Below are 4,762 nucleotides of genomic sequence, written 5' to 3' on the forward strand. Positions count from 1 at the left end.
ACCTTTCTCTCCTAAGTCTAAACAACCCACCTTGGAAGGGTTTATTTTATATAGCATCTTTGGAAGGACTATTCATTTTTATGAATAGTAGTAACGATACTGGGGTGGATATCATAGGAGAGAGGGTCCAAGCAGATGAGAATGAGAAGGAAAATGATCACGTTCCCCTATTACATTTGCAGATTCAAGGGGAATAGTTAAATATCAACTGAGATTGGGATGACGGCTATTACATATTTTCCCAGGGCTGCTATTAAATAAATATTTATTTAATAAATTTATTTTATAAATAATAAATTATCAATTTAATTTATTTAATAATGTAATAATTAATTTAATAATTAAATGGATTTATTTAATAAATAAAATTATTGAATAAATTTATTTATTTATAATTAAATACATATTGTTTCCTCCTCAGCTCCACTCACTACCTCTTTTACAGTGTCTACCTGTGAACCCAAGCTCAAGTAAAAGAAATTAAAGAGTAATATAAATTCTGAAGGTACTTAAGACAATGCTGTAATATAGTATCATTTCAGGACCAGAATCTTCTGGTCTTGGCCTGCACGTGTTTTCAGGATCAGAACAAGAACATTTGCCATCTTCCCACTTAATGACCTCAAAAGTAAACATCTGCCCTTTCAGAATCTCCCACTACAAAACAAGCCGGCTCTCTTCCCCAGCCCCCCATCCTCTCCAAGTCATAATGGAAAATGCAAGTGTTTTAAAGACGGGGTTTGACTTTTGCAAACAGGAAGTGTGGATGAAAGCAAAGCTAAGTCAGGTATAGAGTAAAATAAATTTAATCTGTCCAAAGCTGAGAACAATTAGTTCCAAATATTTCTAAATTTTTTTCTTGAATAAGGGGGTCCTTATCCTGAGCGAAGAATTCGAACTGGTAGACGGGTTTCTTGGAAAGGATGATACTCAAACTTCTCTTAGTAACAAAACCTTTAGGAAAAAGGGAATGCATTTAGCAAGGGAAGGAAAGAAATGGTACATACTATTTTGATTTTGAGACCTAGGAAGATATGATTGTGTAACTGGTTTAGCATTCTGGGGTGGAAACATCCTGAAATCATGGTATATGATAAATTTGGTCTCCTTTCTGAAAGGGTTACAGCCTGGGAAAGAGCTGTTATTCTAGAAGTTTGGCCTGTTACTTGATAAAGCTGAGTTTTAAGAGTAATAGGGAAAAATACCCTTATAAACCAGTAAGAAAATGTCAAAATATTCAAAATAAAAATAGGCAATTAAAAAAGTTTAAAAAAAAAGAGTAACAGGGAAAAATAAAATCTAACAATTCTTTTAAAATAAATAATAAATAAAAATAAACGTGCTCTCCCTCCTCCACCGCTGCTGCCACCCTCTTCTGTGGCTCTCGGTGCTGCTTGTGTGCTTGTTTGGTGCGGACCTGGTCCCTCTTTTGGGAAGCGGCCACAGGGGAGACTCCTGCGCTTGCCATGGCCGTGGACGAGGAAAAGCCCAAGGAAGGAGTCAAGACTGAGAACAACGATCGTATTAATTTGAAGGTGGCGGGGCAGGATGGTTCCGTGGTGCAGTTGTAGATTAAGAGGCATACACCACTTAGTAAACGAATGAAAGCCTACTTACTGTGAACGACAGGGTTTGTCAATGAGGCAGATCAGATTCCGATTTGATGGGCAGCCAATCAATGAAACAGACACACCTGCACAGTTGGAAATGGAGGATGAAGATACAATTGATGTGTTTCAGCAGCAGACAGAAGGTGTCTACTAAAAAGGGAACCTGCTACTTTACTCCAGAATTCTGTTCCTCGGGACCAAGAAGACATTCTCAATTAGAAAACCGCAATTTGGTTCCACCACATCCTGACTACTACAGTATAGTTTCTCTATTCTTTCATTTTCCCCTTCCCCATTCCTTTATTGCACCTAAAGTAATTGGTGTATGTGCACACGAGCATATTGCATTTTTTTTTTTAGCTAAATGGCCAACAGTATGTTTTGATCGACATCAAATGGAGATGGAACGGGGAAAAATACTGGTTCTGTGAAGATAACCCCTTTTCTCCATTAGTGGTATGCTCATCAGCTCTTATCTTTATATTCCAGTATGTTATTTTGCTCTCACTGTTAAAAAAAAAAAGAACAACATAAAAATTCTTGCAAACCTTGTTCGACTGGAGAATTTTAATGTTTTTCATTTATCATTGTAAAACCAAGGACAATTTTATAATTTTTTTGAACGTAGCTGTTACATGTAGGGCAATCTGTCTTTAAGTAGGGATAAATTACTCTAAAAGAAATGAATCCTAGATAGTTTTCCCTTCAAGTCAAGCGTCTTGTTGTTTAAATAAACTTCTTGTTTAAAAAATCACCAAACCGCGCACGGCTCCTGAAATGCACCTTATTTTCATTATTTCCCATGAAGTGGGTTTAATGGGAAGAATAAAGGCCTCCAAAGATGTCCATCATCTAATCCCTAGAATTTGTGACTATGTTATGTTACGTGGCAAGGAGGAGCTAAGATTGCACATGGAATGAGGCTGCTGATCAGCTGACTTTGGAATGGGGAGATTATCCTGGATTATCCAGGTGGGCACAATATAATCACGAGGGTCCTTAAAATTCTGCGCAGGAGGCAGCACAGACGCAGTGTCAGAGTGACACAGAGAAAGATGCCATTGGCCAGAGCTGGCTTTGAAGGTGGAAGGGACCCATGGGCCAAGTAATATGGGCAGCCTCAGCAAACTGGAAAAGGGAAGAAAACATATTCCCCCCAAGAGTCTCGAGAAAGGAATGCAGCCCTGCCCACACCCTGATTTTAGCCCCATGAGTCCCATTTCAGACTTCTGACCTCCAGATAGTACGTTTGTATTGTTTCACTAAGTTTGTAGTAATTTGTTACGGCAGCAATAGGAAAGTAATGTAGAAAGTCAAGTAGAAACAAAATTCACTTATGAAACTTATTTAGTTTTTAGAATAATATTGATACCATCAAGGTACACAGCTGTTTTATGCTCAGATATTTTGTTCCACGTGACCCACTTCTGCAAAGTACCAGTTAGTCCTGTTTTGTACACATTTTTTCTTTGGGATAAAAACTAGTGTTTATTACATGAAACACTTTTTTTTTTTTTGACCAGGAGGGATTATTTTGTCCTTTATTAGCTGGCTTTTAGAAATGATTTACAACAATGACCAAGCTCTTTATTTCCAACCAGGAATTATCTTGGAGTAGCGAATAGGGGAAAAATAGTTGTGAGCCTTTTATATTTCCATCAGCTGTCCCCAAATAATATAGGTGTGATAAATTAATTCATGGGGGAAAATGCCTGGGTAACTGCAATTTATAATGTTTTTCAGTTACCAATTTATATGTTAGAACACAGGGGTTTGATCAATCAAAGAGAATCATTTGCAATAACAGGGATTCCAAGAGCCTGGGATGTTGCTTCCTACATACCACAAGTTTTGAGACGATAAAAGCAACACTTGTTTTAGAAGGAAAAAAAAGAAAAAAAAATGTAAATGCTGAGAGGAATGAATAATGCAGCTATTGAAAGGCACCTATAGACAGAGCTGAGTCACAGACATGCAATAATTCAGAATATTCGGAACGCTGTGAGAAAAGGGTGCTTTTCCCAAGCTGGGGTGTCTCTGCCTCCTGCCCTGGACGTGGTACTCCCCCCACCCTCCCTGGGGCTCCTACACTTTTTTGATTCTAAAGCTCCACAATCATTATTGTCCTTCACTCTCAGGCTTTTTAAAAGAAAACACTTAGACGGCTGCATAACACATTTTTCCCCTCCTTTTCAAAAGGAAGAGAAGAAAGCCTTCTGAGGAGAGAAGATACCTTTTCAGTGACCCTTGTAACCAACCAAAGAATTCAATTCAATCCAACAAAGAGTTACTCAGGTAAGAAAACTGACCCAAACACGATGGGGGAAAGGGTTTGATGCTGATTACAAATCCTCAGCTGTTGTGCATTTATTCTTCACAGTTAGAAGAGGTGGTGGCGGGACTTCCCTGGCGGTCCAGTGGTTAAGACTCCGTGCTTCCAGTGCAGGGGGCACGGGTTTGATCCCTGGTCAGGGAACTAAGATCTCATATGTCGCGAGGTGCGGCCAAAAAAAGAAGAAGCCGGGAGCTGATACTTGCTATGGACTGAATTGTGCCCCCCTCCCCCCGCCAACTTCCTGTGTTGAAGTCCTAACCCTTAGTACCTCAGAATGGGACTGTATTTGGAGACAGGGCCTTTAAAGAGGTGATTACCCTAAAAGGGGGTCCTTAGCCTGGGGACTAACCCCACATGACTGGTGTCCTTATAAGAAGAGGAGATGAGGACAGTGGGGAACACCAGGGATGCTTGCACGTGGAGGAAAGACCACGTGGGGACACAGTGAGACGCCAGCCACTTGCAAGCCAAAAAGAGAGGTCTCAGCCCTGCCCACACCTTGATCTCAGAGTTCCAGCCTCCAGAACAGCAAGAGAATCCATTTCTGTTGTGTGAGCCAGCCAGTCTGCGGTGCTTTGTTAGGGCAGCCTGAGCAAATGAATACAGTATGTACTAAAGCGAGACTCTCGGACCCTATTGGAGACATCACAGTTGTGACTTAGCAGCAGCCCAGACAGAAACTCTCGGGTGCCAGCGTGGATGCCCGATGCTGGCTCCTGCCAGAGGCTCAGCACCGCCCTTCCACCCTGGCCAGCAGTATTCAATTCTTGCTTGACCCCTTTGCCTCTTTCCCTGGGAAAGCTGGGGGAGGCTGCGC

The 4,762-nt window shown here is 40.8% G+C and overlaps 1 pseudogene; it reads left to right on the forward strand.

Moving 5' to 3' along the window:
• Window positions 1–1,466: 1,466 nt before the first annotated feature.
• On the forward strand, window positions 1,467–1,764 carry LOC103076671 (small ubiquitin-related modifier 2 pseudogene; annotated as a pseudogene).
• The last annotated feature ends 2,998 nt before the right edge of the window (window positions 1,765–4,762 follow it).

Source organism: Lipotes vexillifer, unplaced genomic scaffold (genome assembly GCF_000442215.2).
Source record: "Lipotes vexillifer unplaced genomic scaffold, Lipotes_vexillifer_v1.1 scaffold689, whole genome shotgun sequence".
NCBI lineage: Eukaryota > Metazoa > Chordata > Mammalia > Artiodactyla > Lipotidae > Lipotes > Lipotes vexillifer.